This window comes from Lemur catta, chromosome 4 (genome assembly GCF_020740605.2).
Source record: "Lemur catta isolate mLemCat1 chromosome 4, mLemCat1.pri, whole genome shotgun sequence".
Classification (NCBI taxonomy): Eukaryota; Metazoa; Chordata; class Mammalia; order Primates; family Lemuridae; genus Lemur; species Lemur catta.
Window position 1 is genome coordinate 41,400,626 of NC_059131.1, and position 11,179 is coordinate 41,411,804.

Consider the following 11,179-nt stretch of genomic DNA (forward strand, 5'->3'; position numbering starts at 1 on the left):
GACCATGATCCCTGAAAAAGGGAAACAAAACAAACAAGCCCTAGGATTGCCTTAGTTTTCTGCATAGAGACAGTTTCCAGATTACAGGAACAGGAAGGGAGAATGGAAACAGTGCCTGGAGGTCCTGCTGGAGAGAAGAGACAGAATGGAGTTTAGTGAGACTATTGAAGTTCCAGGCCAGAATTCTGGAAAGAAAGAAGCTACAAACAGCAAAAAAAGCTCCAGAAATCTGCACAGGGGTTCTCTTGAGTTTTTCCTGGATTCTAGGTCATGCATATGTAGACTGAAAGTCCACAAAATTGTGCAAAGAATGCCCAGGGAACTGTAAAAAGAAGAAAATCTTAGAGCTTGAGCCCATCCTCCGAAGTGAGGTAACACAAGAATGGAAGAATAGGTACCACATGTACTCGCCGTGAAATTGGCACTGACTGATCAACACTAAAATGCTCACACGGTAGTAATGTTCTTTAGGGATTTAGGGGTTGGGGGTGGGTAAACTCACAATTAATGGACGTAGTGAGTGTTGTAGGGGGGAAGGGCACACCTCAAATCATGGTTTGGGTGTGGCAAAGTCATAACATGTAACCAAAATGTTTGTACCCCCATAATTTCCTGAAATAAAAAAAAAGAAAAGAAAATCTTAGAGCTAACATGGGGCTATAAGAAGTTCAAGCTAGAAGTAGCTAGCTCTCAGTGATCATTCTAGACTCATCCTAGGAAAGCTCAGAAGTAGCACTAGAAGGGATCAAACTGATTAGCAAATAACTTCTGGCCAAAACAAAGTTCAACAACTCCTTAAAGAAAGACAAAAAAAAAAAAAAATCCAGATTCTGAGGAACTTAACTTTCAGAATATCCAGCATTAAAATTCTGAATGAAAAACTAAAAACTGTCAACTTAGAATTCTACATCCAGTGAGAGTCAAGAATTAAGGCAAATTAAAAACTTTTTCAGATAAACTAAATCTGAAAACATTTGTCAGCAGCAGACCTGCACTACAAGAAATGTTATATAAAGTTCTTCCAGCAGAAGGAAAATGATACCAGATGGAAACTCAGATCTACGAAATAAAGAGTACTAGGAATGTTAAACATGGAGTAAATTAAGAAGACATTTTTTCTCATTTAAAAAAAAAATTCTGTTAAAGACAGTTGACTACTCACAACAAAAATAATAGCAATTTATTGATAGGTTTGTAACATATATAGAAGCAGCAATATGTATAGTGCCAAGGACAGGAGAGAGAAATGTAAGTATTCTGTGGCAAGGGTCTTGCATTATACATAAGGAAGTAGAATATAATTTGAAAGTAGATTATGATAAATTTTTATACAGTAAACCATAGAGCAATAAATTCCAAAAAAAAAAAAGTACAGCAATATGTTCTGTATCTGGATTGAGGTGAAGTTTACACAGGAGTGCATATATGTTTGATATATGACATATATATTTTTCATACTTTATAATTTTAAAATATGTACATTTTATTTATGTAAATTCTACTTTACTGTTCGATTTTTAAAAAGCAGCCAAGCAGATTTGAAAAAGAACCCAATAAAATTTTTCAAAAATGAAAAATATAATTGCTAAAGTTATAAACTTTTAGACATCATGTTAAACAGCAGATTAGATAGAGCCAAAGAAAACATTAGTAAGCTGGAAACAAATTTGAAAAAATTACCAAAATACTTTATAAAGAGAAATTGAAAATATGAAAGAAATTAGAGACTCAGAAGATAGAAAGAAGAGTCTTAAAAATGTTTTATCAAATTCTAAGAAAGAAAAATTGTAAGAAAGGAAGAGCAGCAAAAATCATAGTGATTATTGACAAAAAAAAATTGACCAAAAAATCCCCTCTAAACTACACAGAAAGCACAACATACCGAAAGCAAAATGACATTTTAAAAACTCATACATAAACATGTAAGGAAATTGTAGAGCTTAAATAACAAAGAGAAAATATTTAAAAGTAGTCAGAGAGAAAAGATCACCAAACAGCCATTGGTTTTACAGCCGATTGTGCAACAGCAATAATGAAAGCCAGAAAAGAAGTGGGATAATATTCTCGAGTAATAGGGAGTAACTATCAATCAGAACTATATTTTTCAAGTGGGAGAGAGCAAAAAATAAACACATTTTCAGAAAACTAAAATCTGGTATTATAAACCTGTATATTTCATTAAGAAGCAGAAGATAAAACTGTGTGTGTCTTCATCAAAATTATATATAGTTTTGCTCTATGTAGTTTTGTGTAGTTTTATATATGCATAAGATGAATATGTATAGGATGTAGAATATATCTAGAGAGAATTCATGTATACAAATAGAATTAAGTTTCATGTGGATATATAGGTCTATGTATACCTCTAAACAGCTCTGTTAACAGAACTTTCTGTGATGATAAAGAATGTTCTATATTTGAGCTAATGCTATTTCCACCAGCCACATGTGCCTGTTGAGCTCCTGAAATGTGAACTAAATTTTTAGTTTTAATTTTAGCTAATTTAAATTTAAATAGTTACATGTGACTAGTGGCTACCATATTGGACACACAGCTATAGATCACTGGGGGAAAATGGCAGTAAATTCACTGAAATTGAACAGTGGTTGTCTCTAGCTGGTAGAATTTTGCTTTATTTATATCTATGCTTCCCAAATTTTTCTATAATAAGCATTTATTCCTTTTATAATATGAAAAAAACTGAAAAATTATATATTAAATTCCTAATATCTAATTTGAAATTGATGATTTTACCAGAAAACTTTTAGAATTAAATTCTAATGGTATATAAATGGAATTAGCACTTAATCCTTAAAATTACTGTTTATCTCTGGATATTTTTATGCCAACAAAGTTTGACTATGGAAACTCCTTTTAATTTAAGTAAATCAGTTTTAAGTTTTCATGTTAGAATGAAATCAGTAGTTTCTTTACAACAATATTTTGTTTGCACTGTGATGGATCTAGATAGGATTATTTGCAAGAAATTCGAGAAAAGACATTCTCAGAGACATAAGGGATTACTCTGAAAGTATAAAAATAAGTTAAAATGTTGTGATTGGAATAATAGACATTGGAAACTTGGAAGGGTAGGAGGGTAGGGGGATGAGAACTCATTTAATGGGTACAATGTACGCTGAATAGTAATAGTGAACATTTTTAGTGATGGCTACACTAAAAGCCCAGACTTCACCACTAGGCAATATATCCATGTAATGAAATTGCACTTGTACCCCCTAAATCTATAAAAAGAAAAAGGAAAACAAACAAAAAATGTTGAAACTTTCACTCATTTGTCTGTGTATTATAATTTTTAAAGAGAAAGAGCTTTGAGTTTGTGGTTGCATATAGTTTAGCAAATATTTTATGACAAGAAAACAAAATTAGTTTAATGGACTTGAGATGAATAAAAGATTTAATGTTAAATTTTTAGAAAATGGGGAAGATACACTGTAAATTCTTCCAATTTGTCTATGACCTCCTTACCGTCCCTCTCCCATACCAATTTGCTTGAATTTAGCAACAGCAAAATTCTCTTAATGGGTACCATTAGTGCCTACAATATGCAATCTGAATAATACATTCGAGACATCAGCATTCTGGTTTTTAGGCTGTAGCTTAACTCTGGTTTTAAAAAGAATGCCAATGTCCCATTCATTTTATTGTTTCACCCATTGTTTGAAAACCGAGTGGGGGAAAAAACATTAGCTATTTTCAAATGTCAGCAGACCTGGGTAACTCCAAATGTTTAGAGCTGTCAATCCCTGCCACATCACAGAGGTTTAATTCAGCAGTACGTGTATAAGTGGGCATCAGTGCCAGCCATGAGTTCAGACTACTAACGCAAGTTTAAATTCTACCTCACACATCCTTTAGTAATAGAATTTTCACTACATTTTAAATACTGTATGCAAAAACAAAACTTGGGTATGTTAAAGGCTTTTGATATGATTCAATTTGAAAGTGTCACTGTGAGATGTAAAAAACCATATCTTTTAATGGTAATCATGTTGTCCAAACCTTAACATGCATTGTTTTTTAAGTGAAAGACTTGAATGCTGGCTGTCCCCGAGTAGCCCACAGTTTGACTGAGAAACAAGACATTCACAAACACACATGTAGGGTAAAAGTCCAAGGTAGTAAACAAATGATGTTATGGTACTATAATCTTTGTGGTGCAAATCCTAAAGTTAAGGCCCAATATTATGTGTTGCCGTGACATCTGGTGAAATCAGGAGGGACTCAAATGGCTTAACTGTCCCAGTGCGATGGCTCACACCTGTAATCCTAGCACTTTGGGAAGCGGAGGAAGGAGGATTGCTTGAGGCCAGGAGTTCAAAACTAGCCTAAACAAGAGTGAGACTCCATCTCTACAAAAGATAGAAAAATTAGCCAGTCATGGTGGCTTGAGCCTATATTCCCAGCTACTCGGGAGGCTGAGGCAGGAGGGTCACTTGAGCCCAGGAGTTCGAGGTTGCAGTGAGCCATGATGATGCCACTGCACTCTACCCAGAGTGACAGAGTGAAACTTTGTCTCAAAAAAAGAAGAGGAAATGGCTTAACTGCAAGTCTCCTCCCCTCAACTCTGCTCCCATGAAAAAGTTCCCCCAGCCAAACGGTGCTCTTTATCAAGAAACTAGATACAGTTCCCGCTTATCACCAAGTAGCAGGTTTCAGTTCCTCGCCAGCCGGCAGAATAATTCAAACAAGCCAATCACATCCTCTGGCAAAAATCCTCCTGATACTACGGAGCCTGCTTCCCACCGCCTCCACTTGTTCTTTCCATTTTCAAGTGCAAGCCCCATGTGGCCCCTGCATGATATGGTGTCTTCTTCCCCATGGCTATTAGTATATGTAACTAAAACTGCTGCCCAGTGTCAGGTATTGTGTGTTTAGCCATTCCCATAATCTAGGGCAGAAATCCCTCCACCAATGGGGTGAACAGGAAGTGATTAAAGCAGGCTATGTTTCTTAATACTGTAAGAGGTCCAATTTTAGAAAAAAAGACACTCATAATGGTTGTCTGAAGAGGTTTGTGAAGTAGGTTGGTCTAGATGGAGAATGGCATTAGGGATTTGGTTTTGCACGTGGCTTTGGTCTTCTGGAATTCTTGGCTGAAGCAGCATATAGATAAGACATGATGGCCACATAGCAAACAAAGTATTGATTTCATTAGCTCAGTAAGAATCCAGTTCAACAAAGGAAACCCAAGTAAAAACTAGATTACAGAAATTGACTTAGGGTAGGAGGCCAAAGTGAACTTTCTGATTTCCTACATCTTCTCCCTTGAACTCTATACCCTCTCTCCCAATAGTTCATGATTATGGATGAGTGGTTCACCAGCTCCCCCAAGGTGCAGGTAGAACAGAGAGAGTCGAGATGACAAGGCCAGTTAAGATAGGCCCTGCCTGCTTCATCCAGTTCCTGGAAACAGGAAGTGCAAGACAGGGCAAGGGTGTGTACCATCCCTGAGCACTGACCTTTAATACGATGATCCCCCTTCTAATAAAAGGGTCCTCATCAACATCCACTTCTGACAATCTGAGAAGAATGCCAGAAATGGAGTGACAGTTTCCCTCTAATCCATGAGCTAAGGCAAAACTAAGTTTCTTCTCCCAAGTAAGACAGAAGATATTCCAGATAAGTTGAATTAGGTCAGCAGAGTACAGCAGAAGGGTTTGTAGAAAACAAATGCTGTGAGGCCAGTGGGGCCAGTGTCAAGACAGAGATTCATACTTTTTGAGTGTGAAGCCCGAAGCCAGAAAAGGGCTGAAAAACCACCCAAGAAAAAAATATGCAGTCTGATCAAAAAGATGAAGTCTTTTTTGCCTACCACCAAGGTCTCAGGACACACTGGTGAGTCCCATCTCTGGTACTCGTAACTTCCAGTGAAGAATTCCAGAAGCAGGGAGATACCCTGGGCTGGTAGGGGAAGAGAAGGGTCTGTATAAAACTTAGGGTATTGCCATTAATTCAGGAAATATCTACTGAGAATCTGCCAGGTGCCAGGTACTATGACTGGGGCTGGGTACAACAGAGAGGAACAGAAACAATTTTGACTTCTAAAACATTTATATTCTGATGATAACGCTGATGGATAACAAGTAAATGAGCGCTTACACTGTGCCAGGCAGGATACTATGGACCATCTTATTTTATCCTCACAAAAACTCTATGAGGAGGGCAGGTACTATAATTAACATTTTACAGTTAAGGAAATATCAACAACAGGAAACTTACTCAAGATCATGCAGCTAAGAAGTGGCTGCAACTCTAGGGTAACATGCTATAGTCCTTCAAATACTGAATGAGAAAAGACTAAAAATAGGAAGTAAGATCTCAGTTCTATCTATATTCAGTTCAGAAAAAAAAAAAACACTGTAAGTAAAAAAGTGTGAAAAATGCTCATGGAGAAGGTAAAAATAAAAAGTTTAAAGAGTAGTAACCATAAGAAGTAACATGATTTTCACATTACTATATATGAATACAAAGTGATAGAAAGAAGATGATAAGTTTGGGATATAAACATACCATGGAGTATGTCCAAGATAAAATTATATGACTTCTACATATTTTAAGTAACCTCAAGCAGTCATCAGGAAAATAAAATACTTACAATCATTATATATTCCCAGTGGTGAGGCTTTCTGTTCTCACACAAACTAATTGAACATAATCAAAGTTATAGCAAAAGTATAAAATTAGTTACGTGGTCTTATCTTCTATATAATTCAGGCCCATTTTTAGAGAGAGAAATATGAGTTTGGAGTAGATTATCTTGTGGGTGGGCTCCTCAGCCTAATATTCCTACAGAGATGAAATCTGGTTTATAATAAGGATTAATAACAGACTCAACAAAGGAACAGAACCTAAAACATAAACAAAAAGCAAAGGCATGTAAAGGTTTTGCGGGAGGAGGCTGTTACCAAAGTGCATGCTGAGGGGAACTATATTTTACACGTGGGGAATTGTCTGTGAAACTAATCCCAAGAGGGTGAGATTAGGACATTCATGTAGCCCAAGTATTGCATTTACTAATGATGATGTCTCCCACTTGTTAACCAAAGGCAGTTTAACAAAGCTCTTTCATATGCAAGTGCTCCTTTAACCTTGCTGAGGTAGGTAGGGTAGATGTTAGCATCCCAGCATAAAGAAGCTTCAGAGGTCAGACTTGCCAAAGGTCTTAGGGATGGTACACGAAACCACCTGCCCCAAATTTGGATTTCTGGCAGGGGATCCCGTGCCCTTATTCACTGTGGTGGCTTAGACAACAATGGCTCCAGAAAGGCTTAGACCCTAGGCAACGACAGCTTGCAAGGCTCCCCTGTAGTCCCCGTGAGGATGACTATTCATGAGCCAGATGAAGTCAAAATTGTAACTCTTCCCATATCTACTCTCTACATGGCAAAAAAAAAAAAAAACCCTACAGAAATGCCACATTTCTTTCTGATGCTTCTTCTCTTAAAATATAGGAAAAGTACTATAAAATTTCTTTTCCTGAATCTCATTATTAAAGCCTTAGAGATTGGCAGGGAAAGCAAAAAAAAAAAAAAATGGTTTGCTCCCAGGCTTACTGTAAGAGGATAAAAAACATGGCTAAATTTCCAAACTCTTAAAAAGCTTATAAATGCTGAAGTAATTAACTATAACTTGAAGCACATAATACCATTATAATTATATGAGGGAAAAAGGATAGAATAATAGTTTAAAAGTGATGACTTGCAAAATCTTTATTTGCCATACCATTTTGAAAAGAATGACATAGGTCTAGAGGAGATATTTGAGGTAAACTAAACTAACCCTTTTTTTTTTTTTTTTTTTGAGACAGAGTCTCACTCTGTTGCCCCAGCTCACAGCAACCTCAAACTCCTGGGCTCAAGCAATCCTTCTGCTTCAGCCTCCCAAGTAGCTTGGACTATAGGCATGTGCCACCATGCCCGGCTAATTTTTCTATGTATATTTTTAATTGTCCATATAATTTCTATTTTTAGTAGAGACGGGGTCTCGCTCTTGCTCAGGCTGGTCTCGAACTCCTGAACTCAAATGATCCGCCCGCCTTGGCCTCCCAGAGGATTACAGATGTGAGCCTCAACGCCCCACCAACAGCTAACTTTTAATGAGTGCTATGTGCCAGGATAAGTTCTCTGAATGCATTTTCTCATTAATTCTGACAACACATGTATATGAGGAGAAGAGATTATCTATTTTTTAAAAAAGAGAATTAGGGCTAGCTTTTGTTGATGCCATACTTTTGAGATCCTCACCTGAATCACCAGCACATCACTGAAGAAAGAACTGAGAGGAAGCCAGATCGCCCCGAGCCTCAACTGCCCTATCAGGTTACACAACTGTGCCATTCTTTATTTCTGGCATTTTCCTATGGTTACAAAAAAATGTTGACAATTTTCTGCATCTATAACATTTTGGATGAGCAACTTCCATCTTATTGTGTTCCCTCACATATGGTGTTCTTGCTTAAATAGCGCCGGTATTTTTAACTTGCACAATATTAGTAACTACTTTGAATTATACTTTGTTGACAGGTATCCAAACTACCTGTCACAAATGAGAAAATTACAAATGCGTGAGTTCATTGATTTTCTTCAGACATAAATTTCCCAATACAATCACTGTAATTTATACCTGGAAGAGATTATAAAGATTATCTAAAGCTACCTCTTTTTATAAGTAAAAATCTACAACACAGGGAAGTTTAAGTGTTTCTCCCAAGTCAGGTAGTAGCAAAAACCACTAATAGCAGTTCAGTGCTTTTTCTGTATACAAAGTCAACAATTACTATAAAATCCATTTTATTATGCAGTACTCTGCAGAGAATGCACCAGAATAATTGGCACCAAGAATAATTATCAGTATTGAAATTTAACACTTGTGACTATCACTTATATAATGCTGTTATGTGTCATTTTTGTTTTACTCACATTTTTTTCTGTATGTCTTATGTCCCTAACTAGACTGTGATTTCCTTGCAGTAGGCCCAATTTCGTTTTTTAATCTTTCTCATACCTTTTAATAAATCTTAGACATATAGAACTGCTTAACAGTTGGAAAGAGATTGACATAAATAGATTTTAGACTAATACTATATTGCTCAAAACAGAGGCAAACGATTCTCATTCTGCATGGATTCAGGTGAATTTGTTGGTTTGAAGAGAGAAGATTGAGAAACCACCCTCATTTCTTCTTATTAAGCAGTTGAGACTGTCCCTGAGGGTAGGTGGTTTTAGGAGCTTGAAGAGATCGGTGAAAGTTGCAGAAGCCAAGGGAAAGCTTTCCCTTTGCTGAAGGTTGGCTGAAAATCACTGACAAGAGGCAGATTCATAGGAGAAAAAGCATACAAATTTATTTAATGTGTACGTGAGAGTTTTCAGAATGAAGACGCAATGATATAGGGGAAATTGTCTTTTCTGTTTAGGGTTTAACAAAGTATGGACAGCCATGCAGAAATATGACTGCACAAAAAGAGTACGACCTAATGCTAATAGACTGAGTCAGGAAATCCAGGAGGCCTTTGCAGATTCCTCTTGGCCTCTCTGAGCATGCATACCTTCCTTCTGGACATGGGACAGGACCCTCTCTGGAATGGGGGTTTTATAACCTGCAGTCAAACAAGATATGTCAGATAATTTTTTTATGGCTAGAAATACAGGGGAAAGTTAGAGTAAATGTTTTTAGGTTTTATGGCTGGCTTTGGGGAAAAAGAGGCTGTAGTTCTTACGACCCACCTTGGGAAAGAGGGATTCTAGTTTCTATGGCTAGCCTCGGGGAGAATGGGACCAAAAAGACAGGAGGGCAGGAAAGGTCAGAGGAAAATCTTTGCTTCTGAAGCTGCTTCTGAGGCTTTCATTTTAGGGTATTGTTTTCTGAGTTCTAACAAGGCTGAAATAGATAATAGAGAGATTGATGAGAGAGTTGACTAAGTCTCAAGGACATGTGGCAGCATGTAGATCAAATTGCTCAATAAAAATAATAGCTAATAAGGACCAAGCACTTCCTAAGTATCAGGCACTGCCCTCAGTACGCTGTCTTTATTAAATCTAACCTCACAACCACCCTAGGTATTTTCCCCATTTTGTGGATGAAGAAATTGGAGCTCAAAGAGGTTAGATCATTTGCCCAAGTGAACTAGCTAGTAAGTGGTAGAGCCATCATTCAAACATAAGCTCCTAATCGCAGTTTGATGGTTAGGATAAGACCAAATAAGTATGTGGTATTTAATACAGTGCCTAACAAATGCCTCGTTCCCAAGTGGGAGCACAATAAATGTTAGCTCCTTCTGCTTTCAGGTTTCCAACCCACTCTCCCCATATTTGTTTACCCACCCACTCCTTACTCACCAAACATACACAGACAATCACACATGCACACACAGTCCAGTCTTTAACAAAGTCCACACTCAGGTGTTTAGGTCACCAGGTGTCAAATCTATTCATATACTCTATTCTTCCTGATAGACTTCAGCCCACATATGTAAAGTGATTCCCAGGACCACTCTCTCATCTCTCTCCAAGGTTAAGTGTAAATATACACACTAATACTGACTCTAGATTACAAAACGCAGACACATGCAGAGCCTGATAGCAGAATTCAACTCAATAAGGCCTTTTTTTCCCATTATCCAAGGAAATGCCTGAGTTACCATGACAGACGCCAAAGACGTTTGGCTCCGACAGTGGAAATTGGGAGGCAATGGCGGAATGAGGTAAGAAATTCCAAGGCCAGAAGGTGGACGCAAGTCATCACCGGCTTTTCCCAGGAGCTTGCTCTTTTTGGGTAAGTGCTACACGTACAAGCCCCAACCCGCTGCCTAAGCCTCCCGATTCTGAACCCCGCTCGGGCTGGAACAGATGCACACGCCACAGGGAGCCTCATTTGCAGGAGATGAGTGTTCTCTTGCTCTATTTTAATCCTCGCCGCCCAGCCAGGGGAAGGTTTTGTCAGAAATGGCGGAAAACTGTGACAGCCAAGCTTTCTCATGCAAAGGCCGGGCAACCCATGAGCAGGAATCACGACTTGCACAGTATTTAATGGTTCACGAGGAAACAAGTTCCCCTCCTGCCGGCCCGCACTTGTGGAGCCACCTGGGAGAGCAGAGGCAGCGCCGGGGCGACGTCCTGGCACCGCCCCCGGCACCGGGGCCGAGGCCCGCGGGGGAGGCTCC